Raw genomic sequence first — 21,636 nt, forward strand, 5'->3', positions numbered from 1 at the left:
CTGAGGAGGAGGTCTGATGCTGGCGTCCTCTGGACTCGTCTGAACCGGCCGGCCGGGGGACAGTCGTGGGCAGGCGGAAGGCGGGATCGCCGCGTCCGGTGTAGCGGGACTGTCGTAATCTGAAAGCAGATTGCCGTGAGAACGGCATTTGCGGGCCAGGTGACCCAGAGGCAAAAGAAATAGCTCTATTATTGAGAATGTGGAAAATGTAAACACAAAGGATTCTCCTCCCGGCCCTCCACCGGGGAACGGAGAGGTCTTACCACCTCCGGAGCTAACGTCTCGGTCTCTGGGTCGGTCGTCTCAGGAGCGCCTGGGAGCATTCCGGGTCCTCGAGGAGGTCCGTGAGACGAGGGGGCGTCCTCTTTCTGCGGGGAGCTCAACGCGGGGCTGAGAGCTAGGCCCGCTCTCGTTCGTTGAGGCAGAGCACCACTTCCTTTCTTCCTTGAAAGCCGCAGAAGGACGCCCTCGGCGTGCAGACAGGGCATGGCCCCTGGCGGCAGGTTTGCGGCGGGGCAGGACGTGTGACCTGGCCTCCGTCTGTTTCTTCACCACTGAGGACTGCTGGGTGGAGTCGTCAGGTGGTGTCGCCGAATGGAGCTGGGAGACTGGAGAGTTTTGAGAAAGCGTGCTTTGTCTACCTCCTGTACTACGACCAGATCCAGTCCATTTGTTATGTTTCTGGACCACGAGGGTGGACATCGCCTGTCCGAGTGCGGTTCCTGCAGCACGTCAAGAACAGGACTACCCAAGTGCAAATCTTGAAGTGCCTTGGCCCGGTGAACTTGCAGGGAGGGGCCATGGCATGCGGGGGGGGGAGCGGTCTGGGACCGTTCTACCGCCGAGGGTAGTGAGAGCAGAGGAGCGAGGAAGCTTGGCTCGCTCAGCTCGTCGTGCACGTCCGGGAAGGAACGGGGGGGGGCGCGGCTGTGGGCGGCGCACCAGCCCATGAATCATCAAGCCCGGGGAAGCATAGTGGCTCTCCGTGCGTCAGGCTCAGACTGGGCAAGCAGACCCGTATTTGGCGGCCCAGGCGAGTCATCCGCATCCGATGCCGCTGTGACGCTCTCCGATGCAGCGGTGATGTCGTCATCCAATGTCCGAGAGCTCCAGGGACCGGGCGTCCGGCCGTTAGGCGTACTGCGCTTATCCCGAGCTCGTGAGGGGAGCAAGTAAGCGTGCAGGGGGGAGCGGGGGGTTTCGAGCGGTTTTTATCCGGCGAAACGCAGCCCGCCATTATCCCGGGATCATCTTCATCGCTCGCGGCGCCTGCGTCAATCCCGTAGGAAGGAGGCGAGGAGCGGAGGGCGGCTGAAGTGGCTTTCTTCCTCACAAGAAAGCAGAGATCGCAATGCTGCTGCAACTATGTTCTCAGGCTGAAAACATAACCCATTGGAGAGCATGCTCATCCTGAGCCCGGACGGAAAACAGCAAGCGTGCCGGGGAGGCGGGGGGTTTCAAGGGGGTTCACCCAGATCGTTTTCATCGCCCGCGGCGCCTGCCTCAATCCCGTGGGAAGGAGGCGAGGTGCGGGGGGCGGCTGAAGCGGCTCTCTCTCACTACAAGAGAAACCCTATGACCGCAATGCTGTCATGGCTATGTTTTCATACTGAAAACATAGACCATTCATAAAAAACGCTGCCTGCGTGTTTCGCAATCCAGGTACGCCAGGCGGTTTTTATGACCGTCAGAGGTGGGGAGAAATCACCGCCTCCAAAAACTACACAGGGGCGGAAAGGCATCTTCAGAAAGACGTGTCCTGAAAAGGACGTTCAACGCCGCTGTGTTTGCTCTTTTAGAGAAATTTACTCTTTTAAGGAAAATAACTCTTTTAATATACACAGTGTGTATGTGTGTCTGCGCTGTCGAAGCGCTCAGGGGCAACAATGCACGCCGAGCAAAGTGAAGGAGAAAGCCGCTTTTGTGCGCCGTCAAGATCCAACAGCATGCAGATCGTCAGAGGAAACAGGAACGTTTTATAGTGGTGTGTAAACTCGCAGCAACTGCAGACAGACCATCGGCTCCAAAGAAATTTTCTGAATGAACTCCCGAATTTGCCCCGCTTAAATACCCGTATGTCCGGGGCGGGGTATGCAAATACTGACTGCAAACTCCCATTGGCCCTTTTCAATAGATCAGAGGTGAATATCGGCGCTCAAGAGAGACCCCTATGTCGCTTCTCCGACACAACGTGGAGAGAGCGACAGAAGGGGAACTCTGGATTTACTATTTATAGGTATGTGTTTGAGTAAAATAAAAATAAAAATTGTTTTATTCTATAAAGTACTGAAAATATTTCTCCCAAATTTCTAATAAAAATATTGTCATTTAGAGCATTTATCTGCAGAAAATTACATCTGGTGAAAATAACAAAAAAGATGGTGTGTTTTCAGATCTCGAATCATGCAAAGAAAACATGTTCATATTTATTTTTTTAACAACACAGTTCTATTGTTTTAACTTAGGAAGTGTTCAGAAATCAATATTTGGTGGAATAACCCTGATTTTCAATCACAGCTTTCATGCATCTTGGCATGCTCTCTACCAGTTTTTCACATTGCTGTTGGGTGACTTTATGCCACTCCTATGGAAAAATTCAAGCAGCTCGGCTTTGTTTGATGGATTGTGGGCATCCATCTTCCACTTGATCACATTCAAGAGGTTTTCAATGGGGTTCAGGTCTGGAGATTGGTCTGGCCATGACAGGGTCTTGATTCTCCATCCACACCATGTGCGTGTCTTTGGAAAGAGGGGGCATGTCTAATTCAACGGCCAAGTCTAGTGGACATTCTAGAACAGCTAACATCACTTGCAGCAACTTTAAACAAAATAAAATTAGCAAGATGCCAATAATGTCATATAACAGCCCCTCTGTAATTAAACACTTTTGTTTGTTGTTGTTTTTTTGGTAACTCTGTGACAATTAATATCACATAACATATTGACTAGTCTTCATAGTGTCATAAGCTTCACACCCACTCAAAGATTGTGACCACCACCACACTGCCCCAGTCAGAGGGCAACAGCAGGGGCCACTTGTCTCCTTACCAACCATCAGCGGATCCAAACAAGCCTGCCACCACAACAAGTAAATTACTTTCCTTGAATTCTCACATAATAATATGATCACTTGCATCTGATACATGTCATATGGCAAATTAGAACAAATTAGTATTGTGTCTGTAAAGGAGGCGGTGCTATGTTTGTATGAAACACCTACGTACTTGCAGGTCCAGCCGAAACAGAAAAAGAGGAGGAATATTGAACCTCTTAGGATGTAGTTGTAGTGCCTTGCAGCAGTGCATACAAAAAAAGGCAATCGTTTATTGCTTTATAAAGTTCCAGCAGACCCTCAGGGCTTGTGTCAGCATAAACACAGTGGAGCAAGGTGCTGAGATGGGAGGAGAGAGGGAGAAAAGGAAAGATGCAGGCTCTGTTTTAAAATCTATAGTGAGCAGCCTCGCTGCCTATATAGGCAGCTGCATTCTAAGGAGCTATTCAAACTGAATGTGCTTTTGTGTAAAAAAAAAAAAAATGTGGTGCAACTAATATATTAACAATAACAAAACGGCACAGACAGAAAATTTATAACAAAAGAGTTTAAAGTGAACATTTTGCTGAGATAAGAACATTATACTCTAATAGTATACATAGAACATTTTAGTTTTATAAATATATATTTAACATTTGGACTAACTTTTAGAGCATGCTTTGCATCAGAGTGTGCCTATGACACCTTAAAATACTACATTTGAAGGCAGCTCACACGTTTTTGCAACAGAACGACAGATAGAGGAGGTGGGAGGCAGAGAAACAGGGAAGAGAAGAGGCAGAGAACAGGCAGAGCAACTTGCCGTAAAATGCTGAAACCCAGCAAAAAAAATGCAATTTTACAGCCCAGTGGTTTCACACCATCACCCATCAAACTCTGAACATCTAAGTCCATTCTGTGTCTTCATTTATGTGGTGTCAGCGTCCGAGGACGTTACAGGCTTGGCATGGATCGGGAGCCCTTCCCAAATGTCTTTGGATAAGTGGTGTGTGAAGCCGACAAGAGAGTGAATGGAGAAATAATATATTATTGGGCTTCCTGAACTGGTGACTCTCTCAACTTGTCTCTCAGGGAATCATTATTAATGAGCTTTGAACACAAAATACACACCCAGATCAGCCTCGGCACATTTGCTTCAAACTTGATTTAAGTGAAGCTGTCCATCTTCGCTTAGTCCTTGTGGGACAGTTAAATGCATTCAATCTAAATCTAGATGTCTTGAAGAAAAAAACAAATGTGGATACTGATGTATGTTGTCCCTCAGCTTGGAGGCCGATCTTTAAAATGTCACTTGTGGACATTTCACCTTTCTTTCACTTTCTTCCATGGAACACAAAAGAAGATGCTAGGCAGAATGTTAGGGACTGACATTCTCAGTCCTCATTCACTTTCATTGCATGAAAAAAAGAGCAGCGTCAATATTATTTAAAATGTCTTCCCTTGTGTTCATGAAAAAAGAAATTCAAATGGATGCAGAACAACATGAGGTTTAGTAAATAATGAGTAAGTAAATGTTTAAGAACAACAATCGATGGACACATCGTGAATCTTTCAGAAAAATCAACTGTGCCAACATTGCTTCCCTCTAAACTTTGACTTTGTCAAGGTCAAACCTGTAAGCTAATGGTTTATTAACCTGCACTGCTGCCACTGCATCATCGACTGGGATGTAAAAACTTATGATCGTGACATGAATGTATAAAATATAGCAGTATGATTGGGGTACTTTGGAGGCTGAGAATGGAGTTGATTTCACTTGGCTTAAGAAAGGTGACATGTCCACTCCATCTACTGTGCCCACACTATTAAATATACATGCTCAATTCATCGCAAAGTCCTCCTTAACAATGTCCTTGAGCACTAAACATGAAGTCTCTGACAATACTAGAGTGTCATACAAGAACATCTAAATAGAGGTGACAAACAAAGGAATTCAGTCATGCATTCATGAAAACACTTATTAGAACTTGGCTGAGTGACATGCAAAATGTGAGAATTCATTAAGAATGAATGTTACGCAAGGGAAGGAGCATGAATCAACGAGCAACATTATTGCGGTCTTGTGCAAAGTGAGGTGGTGTAATTAATCCCCCCCCCCCTCCAATGCCATGGCTCCCTCCACACAGGTCATAGGGGTCCCACACCACACACAGACAAACAAATGAGCCATTAATACTATCACTCAGGATCTAATTAAGCAACCCATGCAGCCCCTGATTCTCACTATCACTGCCAATTAAAGCCCAACTGTGTGAATTCCAACACCACTAATTACATGAATGTGATAGAACTTTCTGATATTTCTCTCTAAAACTACTTTCTGATATGCTTCAAAATTAATAATGAAATATGCTTTGCCCTGGGTACAAGCTATTCTGCACTTTTTGTGAATTCAATCACTTTAATAAAGGTTTAACAGCCACAAATGTAAAAAAGTATGTTTCAAGTCAAAGTGCAATTGCGTAAATTAAATCAAGGTAAATGTCACTCAATTAGGTGTAATTTGTGGAGCAAGCAAATTGTCAACTGCAGCAAATACAATGGCAGAGTTAAATATTTCAAGCCAAATTATAGGGTTTACCTTAATACCAGAAAACTGAATGTCTTGAGGTGGTACTTATACATACTGTATAGTCCTCTAACGAAGCACATTTAAAGCTAAGCAGTAAAGTTCACAGATTTCAAATAGATGTATATGGGTGTTTCTTCAACTTCGGGGAATTTCATGTCCCAGGGGTTGATTTTTATTAAAACTAACAGATTTCAAATTTCATGTATTAATTTCCTGTTTTAGCCTTGTCCCAGACCAAGACTTTCAATATTTATCTATGAATATCCATTATAAAAAGTTGAAAATAAAAAATTAAGAGTGAAATGGGGGGCCTGGGTAGCTCAGCAAATATTGTCGCTGACTACCACACTTGGAGTAATGAGTTCGAATCCAGGGCGTGCTGAGTGACTCCAGCCAGGTCTCCTAAGCAACCAAATTGGCCCGGTTACTAGGGAGGGTAGAAGTCACATGGGGTAACCTCCTCGTGGTCGTGATTAGTGGTTCTCGCTCTCAATGGGGCGCATGGTAAATTGCACGGATTGACTGTCTCAGAACTGAGATTTGTCTTCCACCACCCGGATTGAGGTAACCGTAAGTGGTAAGTAGTGGGAATCAGGCAATCCAAATTGGGTAGAAAAGGGGATAAAATGTAAAAAATAAAAAAATAAAATAATAAATAAAAGAGTGAAATAAACATAAACCCTTTTAATTTATTGTTGGAAAATGACTTCAGATCAGATTTTTTTTTAATTACAATTCTCCCACAGTTATGGTGTCATTTCCACCATACCAAATCTTTTTTTTAATGTTTGCATACTTATTTAACAAGCTGACGAAAGTGTCAGTGAAGAGTGTCCCTGACATGAAATATTAGACGTAATGTTTGAAAAATGCTAGAAATTTGAAGGTAAATTTCACTTGTGAACAAAATATTTGTATTGTACATACCTGTAATTTCCAATCAAGCTGTAATTTTTCCAAATTACACAAAATGTGTAAAATGATTATATAATTGTCTGTATTTAAGATACTTTACCTATGAAATAATCATTCCCAGTACTGTCATTTCTACCATGTAATTGTATTAATCACAATAGAGAATTTGAGATGAGGTGGAAATGTCACTGTAATTTTCATGACTTTCAGAAAGAATTACATAAATGACATACATCTTCTGTGATGCCTGTACATACACTGTTGGACATTGTTAGTAAACAGAATTAGAGTGTGAAAATGTTTTAATGAGTGCTAAAAAAAAGCCAGAAGTTTAAGAAATACCCATGGATATTAACAAAATCGGTATTTACAATAAGACTCCATTTGTTAACATTAGTTAACAACAATAGTTAACATGAACTAACAATGAACAATAACAAAGATTTATAAATGCTCTAAAAATATATATTGGTCATTGTTTGTTCATGATACCTAATGCAATATTGAACCTTATTGTAAAGTGTTCCCACAAAATCATTAGCTGTAAACCACCACAATAACAATCCCTTTGGTTTTGAATATTAGGTCCTCTTAACAAGCAGTCTCTCATCAGATGATGTAAACTTACCAGTAACTATCTCTCTTCTTCACAAGCGTTCTGCTTTCCTAATTCCAAACAGAGGCGATGGGACAATCCATGGTTACCAGAGGCAGTACCTGGTCTCCTTTGCCCTCACTTCAGGCTCTAGAGTAAAGATCTGCTCCATTCTCATTTTCTCATAATCAAGAATGATAGGAGTAAAAGTGGCCTGGTCAGGGATCACTGAATTATTCATATGACTGGCAGGTGTTGTTGATAGGGCAGCTCTTCTGTACTTTCAAGTCCCAGGTGTGGTTTTAACAGTTCGCTGTTCATGGCCTTGCCTATAGCTGCCATTGATTACAGGCTAAAGACCCTGCTGCTGAATAAGCAAAGGAGCTTTACATAGTGGCACATGGTGCACCGCACCAATAACTCTACAGATCCATCACTTCCCCTTACACACTTTAGTCTGAGGAGGGAGGGGCATCATGCCAACCTAGCTCAGAGTTTGGTGTTAAAGACAAGGTAAAGAAAAATGACATTCAAACAAGACTGTTCAGCATGATTGATGCTAATTTAATATTCCATGGTGTTCTGGTTTACCGCTGAGACATGGATTTGAAAACTGCAATACAAAGCGTCAATATAAGAACATGCATCTGGACTTTGTGGAGTCATGCACAAAAAAGTGGCTCTTTGAACTATATAAGCATGCAGGTAATGTTTTCCAAACATTTACCATGTAGCCACATGGTCAGAAAAGCCACCATTAAAGAGTAAAGAATGAGATTTCATTAAAACTCAGACTTGATCAACAACTTTATCACACCAATGTTTCTCTGCAGTTAAAGGTATAGTTCACTCAAAAATGAAAATTCTGTCATCATATATTTACAAATGGAAAAGTTAGGCAGATTGACAACCTCAGTAACCATGAACTTTCATTGTATGTAAAAAGATACAATGAAAGTAAATTGTGACTGAGGCTAACATGCTGCCTAACATCTCCTGTTGGGTTCTATGGGAGAAAGAATGTTATACGGGTGTGTAACAACATTGTTGTGGTCGTGAATAAATAACAGAATTAAAGAAATTTACGTTTTTGTGGACATTGATCCTATTTTGAGAGCACTTGCACTAAGCGCAGTACTATACCATAAGTCATAAGCCCAATGTCAGTGGGCATGTCCATGAAGTTTTGGTATTTGGTATGTAAACAAGTCTAGGCATAAGTGGGTTTTGTTAAATCGTGGGTGCAAATGGGTTTGGTCATGTGCAATTTAACAATTTAAGGGTTTTCTCCAGTTATTGCATTGTCTGTGTCCTTTTATATAGTCCATTACCTCAATCACCATCAATATAAACAAGGACAGCACATTCATAATAATTTGGTAGTGTATGCTGAGTGACTCCAGCCAGGTGTCCTAAGCAACCAAATTGGCCATTATAGGTGTACTAAGTAATTTTTTCCCCATTAAAAAAGATTGCTAAGGAGGGTAGAGTCACAAGGGGTGACCTCAACGAGGTAACTATAATGTGTGGTTCTTGCTCTCTGTGGGGCGCGTGGTGAGTTGTGCGTGGATACCACAGAGAATAGCGTGGGCCTCCACCTCCACTTCACTTCTACCGGTTGATTTTGAAAAATGTCATTAATTTATTGAAACACAAAAAATGTAAACCAAAAATCATTCTGAATTAAAATTACACTTCAAATGAAACATAAATATCATTAAAAGAATGAAGTGGTCAAAGAAATTATACCAAATCAAAACATCATGCCCTCTCCAACTTCTTCACCGGCCTGTAAATTGCACTTAGAATTAACGCTCTCACAAAAATCGGATAAGACATTGCATGTAGCACGTAGCAAAATGAAAATAGTGCCGCGTGTGTCTTGCATGTGCTGATCTTGTTCTATAGTCCATCTGATGAATATCTGAGTATCCAGTATGATAAGTTCAGACAAAGACACAAGGCTAACCTGCCGCTCAGTGTGGTTAGAGACCAGCTGTACACAAATCACTGCCAACAGGAAAGAAATCACAAATGAGATGAGATCTCATTTATACCTCAGTGACAGCGAAAAGATTTTAGAAATTATTGAGACTCACTTAAGTCTTTTTCTCTTCAAAAAAAGACCCCTGTCACTAGTGTCTCCTCCAGAGTTTTCCCTCAAGATTTTACAATGTGCTCACATTTGCCAGTGTATCAAAGACTGCAATCAAAAGTCAGAGACTTCAAAATGAACTCAAACATTTAACCTGGTCACACATAATCAAGTTACTATTCCTAAAAAAAATGTTTGTATTATTATTATTATTTTTCACAGCTCGTTGTACCATATCATGGCAGTTTCCTGGTAAAATGTACATTGAAGGTGCCACAACAACAATGATTTTAAATCACTTTTTATCAGTTCACACTATAATGCATGACTTGTAAAGCAATTAATTTTAATGTTTGCATTACATAACTAACTACATTTACAAGTTTGCTTAATTTCAATCAAGTAGCTCAACTGATAGAGTGTTGCACTTGCAACACACAAAGGACAGAGTCCAGAAGAGCATTCAAGCTGACACGTCACTGTAAGTCCAAGATTATAAGAGCAAAAAGTTACAGAGTGCACCTTTAAGTCTCTTGAGTAATGAACAAGGAATAAAGAAACCTCCCTCTGGCTGAATGCTACAGTCAAAGATGGACTGAAAAGAAAACAACAAGCCAAACAGAATGCATTGAACACAAAGTACCAAGAGGAACAGACACAGCATCACCCTTAAATAGTGCATCCTCAGTGCATCCATTAAGATCTCACAATACATGAGCAGAGCTAGACAGATCCATGCTAGACTGAGCTTGTTTAGGTCTCTTCATTGTGAGCATAGGGACAGGAATAGCTTGGAGCTAAAAAGCATAAAGTTAATGGGGGGCACACTCTCTGGGATTGCAATGGTAAATTATGACTCCCATAATATACAATTCAGGGGCACTCTTGGTTTACAGTGAAGGGTGCATGAAGTCCTTGGGCTATAGAGCTCATAATGGGTGCTGTAACTGAAAGCCTGTACTGTTTATGAATAACCAACTCAATCCAAATCCAAAATTATACAATAACTCCAAAGCTACAGTGGAGTCAACAACCAGATAGCCTGCTTCTCTGAGCTACTAAATTTTGCATTAATGTAACCTATAACCTATATTCAATATAAGGATAAAGATTTATATAAAGTATTAAAAATATGACCCATAAACCACTTCGATTACAAAGCATAACCAAACGATAAAATTGCTTTATTTTCCACATTCTCGATGATTTCTCATATTAGAAGTGTCCTTCGGCGTGATGACAGTTTCTGAGAGATGGTCAGAAAGGCTTTCTTTATGGTAATAGTCCTCTGATTGCGATAAGTGGCAGATGTAAGCAGGGACATCAGCAGTATTTGTTAAAAGTCAGTGGACTCTCTTGGGAGAGCTACTTGTCATTACAACCGCCAGGAAAAAGACCTGATGAGTGCATTATTCAGGATCCAGTAGAGCCTGGGCTAAGAGGTGTGGAGTTGGCATCAGAAAGACGAGCTCTATTGAGCCTCGCTATAAGCTCACATCAGTACTTGTTAATTAGCTTTTCTTAAAGATGCTCACAGCCGATATTTATGTGATTCTATTCTTGTCTTCCCTGAACTTATAGACCCTCATTCTAGACCCTATTTAGAAAAAATCTCTGATGTGGTCTCTCTATGGCTCTGATAGAAGACGTGACTATTTTTATTGATTTAGAAAAAGTGAAAATGAACCCTATTTAGATTCTTAATACCCCTGGGCTTATTGTGAACAATTCATTGGTGCACATTATTCAAAACTTTAAAGACAGTTTGCTATCTTCAGAATAGTGTTGCTTTCCAGTAACAAGCTACAAAATGCCACAAAACTTATTTTTGAAACATTGTATTGATCGTAAGCGCTTACATACCCAAACCATCTAGTGAATTGGTTTGTTCAGACTGTCACTGTTCCTGTGAATAAACAGTTTAAAATAAAAAATTCACCAATTCACTTATATACCGTGTTGGAAATCATTTTAGTGAAATGTATAGTTTCAATGGTTCATGTAAATTAACCAGTTCAAATAACCGATTCACTGACTTACTTGACCCCTGCGAAGAAGTCTCACCCTATTCTTTTTTCTTTTCTTTTTTTAAGCGAAATTAGGCCTGGTGAATTTCTGTTATTATGAGTTGTTTTTAGCTAATGTACTTAAGTTCAATCATTTTAAGTTATTTTATTTTAAATTATTTTAATAATGTTATTTTACAATTTTAAGCTTTTATCTGTATATGGTATTTATGTTGTATTTGTTCCTTTTAATGTTGTCTCCCTAACTGAGATCTTGATTTTGAGCCAGATAAATATTGTTCTGATGGCAGAATTAAATAATATAATCTGATATTAATTTAGGCTACATGTAAACAGAACATTGTTTATTATATATTTTTTAATATATATCAATGTAATATGTATGTCATAAAAAAAAATTTCTTCCTTAGGCTCAATGTACTGTAATTAGCTACATCACTGCTAATGTTGTAGAATACTTTCATTGGTAGCTTTCTTTAAAAGGGTAGTTTAACTACTTCAAGTTATGAATAGTTTGTGAAATTTAAAAATGCTTGTTTTTTGCAATCTTCACATTTTAATAACTCACTCTGCCTATACAATTTTAGGTCATTTTAGGCTGATGTCACAAATAGGGATGCACCGATCTGATACTTGGATTGGTATCCACTCCGATACTGAAGTTTTAGACGGATCGGGTATCGGTCCGAAGAGCCCGATCCAACTACTTTTAAGTTCCAGAAATGACACAAAAGAACCATAAAAACACAATTAAAGTAGTTCATATGACTCATTTGCATTTTATTGTGCATTTGCATTTTATTCTAAGCCACTTGATGATGTGTGATAGCCCTGTGAATCACAAAAGGCTGTGTTATAAGTAAATATATAGTATGCACGTGAAGCACCAGCACGTAAGTGAATGGTGCTGGACTGTTGACACACACACACACACACACACACACACACACATAAGCATAAAAACCACGCACACATATAATGCGCATTTTGAATGGCACCGAATGAGCATTTGACCAGAATTTGAATGAGAAGCTTATTAAACTACTGCTTATTAAATTACAGGACTTCCTGGAGAGTTAAGAATATTAAAATAAAAGCCAGATAGTTTTAAAGTTAAAGGTGCATGATTGAGATATACAACTATATATTACTATTATAATAAGTTATTATTATCATTTGTTTACAAATTATAACAATATTTAAGTTGAATGTGTTCCAAATATCTGTGAATGAAAAGTGAGCTGATATCTTACAACTAAACTGAACAAAAAGTCCAAAACATGGTGAAAAAGTTCTGCACAAAACCAAAATGTTCTACTTATTCTCTGCTTATTTTCTACTGATGACTTGTACTGGAATTACTGTTAATTTCGCTGCTACATTATCCAGTATACTAGTTAATAATAAAGGGTTTCTTAATAAGCTACACATGTATATTGAAATAATGTGTAATCAGAGGTTTGTGTTTCTTTACATATTAAAGAGCACACCCAATTAGTTCTACACAATAATGTAAAGATATTCTAAACTGATTATGCAAAAACAAATACTGGGATCTGATCGGGATCGGCCGATACTGAGATTTCCGATATCGGATCGGAAGAGAAAAAGTGATATTGGTGCATCCCTAGTCACAAATCTAATCCAATCAATTCCCGATGAATAAAATCAAGTCCTGTCCTACATGTTTATCCATTAATATTTTGTTCCACTGAGAAATGAATTGCAGATGACATTTCAAGATAACTTCAAACATTCAGAATAACACTTTATAGAAGGTAATAAAGCACTCCATCCCTCCTATACTTCTGTAAAATGAAAACATGTTTGGCATGTCTCTTTCAAATGTTCTGCTTAATTAGGTTTGGGAAATATCCTCCCAGTGGCAATGTAAACACTAACCTCTGGGTTGTTCGGAAAACAGAAAACATCTGTGAGACTGAGACCAAAGGTATTGACACAAAGATCTCTATTGAAAGAACACAACTTGCAATGATGACATGCAATACTGCAGTCTGCAGTACAATGGATGTGGAATGGGGAAAAGGGGAGAGGTTCTACATATTATTCTACAATTTTTTTTGAAAAGCTGTGGCTGTCCTTGATCTGAAATCTATAGCTGCCCCATCACAGGGAATGAGAAACATACATCGCAGTTTTCAATAACAGAGTGGAAGCTGACCCAAGAAGGTTCAGCTAATGACTTTATGTTTTTCATCAATGTTTCCTAATGCTCCCACCATGGCCTCAGGTTGTTTGTTCAGTGTATATTGTTCAATACGCGTTTACTAAAATAACATCTATCAAGCAGCTCATTGAGAAATCCGCTTGATTTGCAGAATAAAGGTCAGGGCTTACTATGCTATTTAGAGTTTATGATGGGGAACAGTCTACTGAGACTTGATCTATCAACTGTTGTTTACATCAGTTCAGATGTTGAATAATACAGCACAAAATATTGAATGCCACCTTAATGTAGAATTAGAGTAGAATTAGGTATAAGTAAGGTACAGACCTACTCTGAAATAAGCAGCTTTAAATAAAAAACCCTGGACCTGGAAATTTCAACCAGACATGTGTAGTATGATGAAGTGAACCCCAGAGGGAAAATGACTCAGGTCCAATATGCCCATTTCAATTTGGTAAATGATCCATTCTCATTCTAATTACCCACTGTTTCATTAATCATTTTATGTTGAGGTTAGCATAGTCAATCTGTTTAATAAGGAATCTCTGCATCTTCTGACAATGCCAACAAATGTTAGATTTATACATTGTTTCAGCAAAGGCAGGACATTTTCTTGGGGAAAAGTCATTGTCTAATCTTCATGTATATAGAGCTCTTGGCAATGAAAGGGCAGTAAGAGATAAACCTACTATTTTACAGTCAAACACAGAGATATAAACGATCAATCTTACCTCTTCCACATCACTTAACTTCCTAGCCTATAGCATCTACAAAACCAACAGCTATCTCTTCATCTGTCCTCATGTATGTCTGAATCTGTCTTATAAAAAATAAGGGTCAAAATGAACACGAAAATGGGCGAGCAGGCATAAAGAAGCCAAGGAAATAGAAACTAAGGAGATATTCTGATAAGAGTCACAACAAAACAAGGTAATCTCATCCTGTTTCTATTGCAATTTACTGAACACTGAAGACTGCCAAAGCCCCTCACACACAAAGCATTTGTGTACAATTTCCCTCTTTAACACTCAAAATGTCTTTCCTAGTCATATTCTGACTTTGCCATGAATCTTTTTGCTTATATTAGCATCTAAATGTCCTCCCCAAAGTTGCCTGCACAAGCTATAAAATGACATAAAGTACAAAAATAAACCCACAGCTTCTGATACTAATGTTAGATTTATTTTGTTGGCATTACATTTAACCAGACTGAATAAAATATAAATAAGCCTTTTGTGTCTGAATACTAAAAGAAAAGGATGCAGCTCATTTTCTTCATTGAACGGAGGGAAGTTAACCACAGAATACTAATGAATTCATAACTTGAAAACTACCCTATGCCTCAAATTGCCAGCACCAATTCCAAACCAATTAAAATGTGTCTCATTACATATTATAATCAGAACTTAATATTTCAGGCAAAGCAGCAAGCCAATGCACTTCGTCCTTGGGAATTCAAACAACTGTCTGCATTGCTCTGCCAGTGTTCCTTCATTAATCAGCACTAATTAAGACTATTGATTGCCGCAAACATCAGGATTTCCAGCTGAAAGGGTTTACTAGACTGTAAAATGGAAACAAAACAGGCAATGGCATAGCATTGAAAGGAGGCAAAATATCTGTCTTTGCCCTGGGATCAAGCTTCACTTTACAAAAGAGCTCAGAAAATTAAACCAAAAATGCCCCTGCTTCCATGTCATTAAATGCTGTCAGGACGAATCAGAGCTCACAGGCCAGTGGTGCTGCACAAAGTAGCAATGAATTCTGCACTTGCTCTCTTGATTGTTTTGAGCCTCCTGTCTCACTCACACACATGCACGGTCCATCACACAGAGGTTAGGCTTGACAACAGTGTCCCACCACTCAAAACGCAAAATTTCAAGGTCATATTCAAATATGGGATATAAAATGGGCAAAGGGATACAGGCAGTCAACATCATCAGACGATCTCATTATGCAATAAATTACACATTTTGCAAATCGGCATTATTTATTTAGATAGTATTGCTGTAACATTGTATTATTATGATTCCTTATGCAACTGTAGTGTCAATATTTACATAATAACAAGACATTATTTGGGTAGTTGATGCATAACATGTCCATGAACATTTTCTCTAATCTTTTTTTTTTTTTTAATAATAAGCATGTATACGTTAGTTTACATTTTATATGAATGTATAAGGGAAAGTGTATATCTAAGAGAGCTGGTCAATTTTTTAACTAGTTAATCACTTTTCTGCTTTCATTAGTTCATTTTAAATGGTCAGGTTATGTTTCTAAAGATTTTTAAAAGTACAAATACTCTAGTCTCACAATTAATATAAGGTCATGATATAATATATCAAATTATATAAATAATTATCCATTAAAAAATTATCTGTTAATAAAAGTGTTAAATTGAGTATAGCATGTCACCCTGCACACTGTAAAAAAAAAACATAATAATAAAAATAAAAAATAAAGTTATTTTGATGCCAGTATATGTTATGGTTGACTTCTGTTTATATTATTAAACGATATAAATTTTATATACTAATCTGCTGAAAATATAAAAGTATTTGCCATTAATATGTATATCCTTAATATTGAAGGAATTATTGGGCAGAAAAAAACCCAGCAGCCAGCTAATGAATATATTTTCAACAAGACTGCTGTTTAATTAGGCTAAAAGCTCAAGACTCGAAACAAAAGCTGCATTACTGTATTGCAAAGTGCATTTATGACTTTTTGACAGATAGCTGTAATGCAGTCTAGGCAAGCAGAGACGACTAACTAACACACAGGAAAACATACCCCTACCTTAGTGTGACGAGGAGGAGGGCGTGGCCGGGCCGAGAGGATGCGCCTGGCCCTGAATTGTTGTAATCAGTTAGGAGGGGGATAAAGACGAGTTGGGGGCACCAGTTAAAGAGAGAGAGAGAGAGAGAGAGAGAGAGAGAGAGAGAGAGAGAAAGAACTACCATCACTGCGCCTTTACACACAGGACAGGACACCCAGAGAGTGACGCTATGCTATTTACTAGAAAAATATCAACTGAATTCATCCATTCAGTTCAGATTGGCAAAATTGAAACAGAGAGAAAGAATAACACAGGAAGAATACATTCATGATTGGCAGCACAAAGACACACAAGTACATACATTTAACTACTTCCACAGAATCAAGATTGATTATAAATTGACACCACATTTGATCCATATTAAAGACTGTGGACAAAAAAGCTACTGTCAAAGTATAATTTGATTGAGCACAGTCTGTCTGTAGAGACAGGTCGACACAGACAGAACCGGAGACCCAGAGAGGACACACTGTTAACACTGCACTGAAGGATTTGAGGAGGATGAACTTCACTTCCTCACTCACTGCAGTAAATATGAGACCATTAGAAACACACATTATATACAAATAGCTAAAATTCTACCAGGGTTCCAAGACATAAATGACATAGACAAACTCTCATATCTTATGGGAGAGAAAGTAGATTGTGTTCAGCTGGCAGTGCAGTATGTGTCGTCCTGTCATCATATGAGGGAGAGAGACTGACCCTTCAGTAATCATATTACAGCTCTATTCAAATTTATATTATAATGTATTTTTTTTTTTTATGTATTTTCCCTTTCTCATTGCTCTCTGTATTTTACTTTGTCATTTGTATTTTATTTTATTATAATTTATATTTATTTATTGTATATGCATGTTATTTTTTTATGTCAGTCATGCCAATAAAGCTCATTTGAATTTGAGAGAGAGAGAGAGAGTGTGTGTGTGTGTGTGTGTGTGTGTGTGAGCGTGTATTTATCACTTTGTGGGGACCAAATGTCCCCATAAGGATAGTAAAACCCGAAATGTTTGACCTTGTGGGGACATTTTGTCGGTCCCCATGAGGAAAACAGCTTATAAATCATACTAAATTATGTTTTTTGAAAATGTAAAAATGCAGAATGTTTTCTGTGAGGGTTAGGTTTAGGGGTAGGGTTAGGTTTAGGGGATAGAATATAAAGTTTGTACAATATAAAAACCATTATGTCTATGGAAAGTCCCCATAAAACATGGAAACACTACATGAGTGTGTGTGTGTGTGTGTGTGTGTGTGTGTGTGTGTGTGTGTGTGTGTGTGTGTGTGTGTGTGTGTGTGTGTGTGTGTGTGTGAGCGTGTATTTATCACTTTGTGGGGACCAAATGTCCCCATAAGGATAGTAAAACCCGAAATGTTTGACCTTGTGGGGACATTTTGTCGGTCCCCATGAGGAAAACAGCTTATAAATCATACTAAATTATGTTTTTGAAAATGTAAAAATGCAGAAAGTTTTCTGTGAGGGTTAGGTTTAGGGGTAGGATTAGGTTTAGGGGATAGAATATAAAGTTTGTACAGTATAAAAACCATTATGTCTATGGAAAGTCCCCATAAAACATGGAAACACAACATGTGTGTGTGTGTGTGTGTGTGTGTGTGTGTGTGTGTGTGTGTGTGTGTGTGTGTGTGTGTGTGTGTGTGTGTTTTTATGTAATAAAAATGTGAGTTAATTTATGTAATAAAAATTTCGTTGACTGCTCAGCCGGTTCCCTCCTCCTTAAACATTACACAAAACATCTTGAAAATCTTCTAAAACAAACATTACTTTAGCTGACATTAGCGCGCACGCTAAATAAACCGCATTATTAACGGAATGCTGGTAATCATACACTCGAAGACAGGTGCAAAAAAAACTAAACAAAACAACAAAAACAGCTACTGTCTTGTGTCATTACAGAAATATGCAACTTGTATTACATCATAAAAGGTATCGGTCATCTAAATCACATTCGTTCGCAATGAGAAAATGTCAACAACTCTGTTGTATGAGCAGAAGACCTGCAGTGCAAACTGACCAAAACCATAAGACTTAATGAACAGCTCATAGGCTACTGTACGTTACACTCAACCAAGAATACAATCAAATAAACCAGTCATAATTACATATTAACAGAAAAATTATTCATATGACCGTTTTTTTTTACCTTCAGCCTCAAATGTCAGCAACCAGAGACAGAAACTGCATGAATCAAAACTTTTAACGCCATTTAACGGATCAGTCAGACAGAGAAAATATTTTAGAAATCCGCACATTTTAAAGATAAAGTTGCAAAATGATAACAAAATATGTCTACTAAGATACAAAACACATTACTTCCAATAAAAAAGCACACAGCGAAAACAGTCATGTAAATGATAATGAAAACTGAATGGCCAACCAACATAAACAGCTATAGGCCTAATATTTCTGTGGGAAAAATGACTGAATGGGGAAAAACCCTCCAGACTATACCATACCTTCTGAACCTACAATATTTATGTATTTATTTACAGGACAGAATCGGTGTTTAGTTATGCGCTTAATTTCTAAAACCGGCTGGCAGATTGCCTACTCCTTGCTCAACAGAGCCATCTAGTGGCCAGAAAACTTTAAATCAATAGTAATGAGTAGAAAGACATTCCGGGGCGACCTCCGCTATGAATCGATAGTGTATCGTGTCGTCTCCAATGCTTTATGCCTTTGATGGAACAGAACAGAAATTTTGCTCAAGAATGCTTGACATATTTTCCAATCGCCATTAACATATAATACCTCGTTTTATGAATGCCAGTTTAATATTTTACAATGATGGTGTTATAGTAACAATCCTTGTGAATTGCAGACACTCAGACTAGGTTCGCAGACATCAAAACAACACGAGTGCACAAGTGAATTGATAATGGAAAATTGTATTTGTTTCCTGTTTTGCACGACTATAGTTAGCAACCGATAGGCATTTATGTCAATTAAGCCAATATGCACGTTTACCTTGATTTATTTCTCATTCCCCAGCTAAAACAATTAAAGCTACAAAAAGTGAATGGTGAGACCAACAAAGTCTGAAGTGACTGACCGTAGGCTAGTAGTTGACGCGACACAGCTCCTGTCGCACAAACCGAGCCAGTATAATAACAATAATTACATTGTTCAATCGTTTTGACGTATTTCTGCCTAAATAAAACAAACATTTATTGACTTTCGTTAGGACGCTAGTACCACCCACAACAGGTTTCAAGCAAATGTAAATGTCGTACAGGGTATAAAATAGTATTTTAAGAGATCACTATTAATAGTCATAGCTAATTCATCTTAATTATGAACCAAAAAAAATCATTCTTTAAACTGATCCTAAATGTTCTCATACTCGATCTAAGCCTGTGCATTCAAACATAATTTTATTTTAGATACATTCAAATAATTGGTCTTCTTGTACGGATTTGGGACACAGTGAACAATATCAATACCTTGATAATTATTTTATTACAGATTACATACAGTTTATAGTGTGAGCAAATCAGGCTGAAAAGACGAAATGCAAATTAGTACATACCTTCTCCTGCAGGAGAGTCTGTTTTACTTTCCCAGATTTTAAATCACTTTACGGTGTTCGTCAATGCTTTGTCGTCTTTGGAATCAAAGTCTCCACATTCTCGCAGTGAATTTGTTGCAGACTGCATCAAACGGAATCACAATTGTACGTAGTGTTAGCGTTTATCAGCCCAGTGTTTCGACTACGCTGCGCAGCGGTTCATCCTCTCCCAGCGACACTGTTGCTGAGTGTTTCTGCCTCACGCGCGGCCTCATTTTAAACACACGTGACGTCACTGGCCATGGCGCTGAATCTACACGCGCTCGGTAAACAGATGTGCACTACAACCAGTGGAGAGGAGTTTGTCTATACAAAAAATAATCAATACGATGATGAAGTAAATATTCTAAGGTTTATTTGTGTCGATTTCATTACATTTCCCACCATCTATATTTAGTTAATGACAGACTTGTTATGTTTTATATGCAAATGCATCACAAATAAACACGTGGTTAAAAGGAAAAAATAAATCCATCACATGTTTGCAGAATACAAACCAAATTCACCATTTAGGGGCAGACTAACTTGTATCCTTGGCCCATCCTTTACAAAAAAAAATCAATAATAAAATACATAAAAAATTAAAAATAAATATAAACAATATATCTTATAATTGCTGGACTTGTAAAAAAACAAACATCTGATGCCAGATCGAAAACTTCCTAAATAACACATTGTTTAAAACGCAATAAAAACTCATCGTTTTTAACTGAGTTAAAAAAAAATACAAATAGTTGAAGGACGAGACCACTTAAATCAGTAGCCTAAATCAATTTCAGCTCATAAATATAATGTTCTGTTTTTCCTTACTCTCTTCTAAAAGTTATGCATCATTCATTTGACAACACTTCAATTTGAATACTATCTGATGTTTTTAAGAGGACATGAATTCTTGCGTACCTCATAATGCTAATTCAGTAATTATCTTGATCTGCTCTTTTATGAATCCACTGGGGGATCCTATCATAACAGCTGACAGAGCTAAACTTCCTGTTTCACAAAACTGTCCAGTAAGTTTAACTGATGAATTATGCTTATCATTAGAAAAGGCTGTGGTACACTCTTTACAGTGCAACACAATCTCTCCCATCTAGGCCTGTTTGTTGAGAGCTAAGATAAATGCAGTTGCATGCTTTTTTAGAAATGTTCCCTAAACACATTCACTTCATGCTTAGTAGGCCTTGTCATTAAAAATACTTAAAGAGTAATTAGCTAATGCAAAACTTAAGGGCTATGTTGTAATATTATTTCACCACAATTGCAGTGCAGTTAAACTTGTCAGTTAGCACTTGGCCTTCATGCTATGGGTGTGTACTTACTAAAATGTTATTCATTTAAAAGTGAAATCTATTTTAGGAGCATCGTCCAGGTTGTTAGTGATACTGCAACAACAATGATTATTGTTATTATACTTCATGGAAACTATATGAGTTGCATTATTTATTTATAGACATTGGCAGTTAAGGTAACAACATTTAGGAAATTATGGACTGTAAAATTTCTTCTTCATTTTACAGCCATCTAAAGGAAACACGTGTATCTAAAATATCATCTTTGCATTTTGGAGTCTTTGTCCAATGTAGCCATTATGACATTGCAACAAAGTAGTTAATCATCCTTGTGACTTCACGCAGTACATTTGCACACAGCACCATCTTTAGGACTGGTGGGCACTTCATATCCTTGGACGGTTTACTCTCTCACACTTTTAAGAGTGCAGAGGTGTCTATGTGCATGAATGCATGTTCAGTATTGTGTGTGAGAGT

The 21,636-nt window shown here is 38.4% G+C and overlaps 1 protein-coding gene across 3 annotated transcripts in view; it reads right to left on the minus strand.

Annotated features, from left to right (window-relative positions):
- Positions 1–20,025, minus strand: part of LOC127623232 (multiple epidermal growth factor-like domains protein 11) — a 159,920-nt gene extending 139,895 nt beyond the window's left edge. For all 3 annotated transcript variants that reach the window (XM_052097574.1, XM_052097576.1, XM_052097573.1), the window contains exon 1: positions 19,832–20,025. The gene's annotated coding sequence lies outside the window, so the exon portion shown is untranslated. The remainder of the gene's footprint in view (positions 1–19,831) is intronic.
- Between the last annotated feature and the right edge of the window lie 1,611 nt (positions 20,026–21,636).

The sequence above is a fragment of the Xyrauchen texanus genome, chromosome 29 (genome assembly GCF_025860055.1).
Source record: "Xyrauchen texanus isolate HMW12.3.18 chromosome 29, RBS_HiC_50CHRs, whole genome shotgun sequence".
Taxonomy (NCBI): domain Eukaryota; kingdom Metazoa; phylum Chordata; class Actinopteri; order Cypriniformes; family Catostomidae; genus Xyrauchen; species Xyrauchen texanus.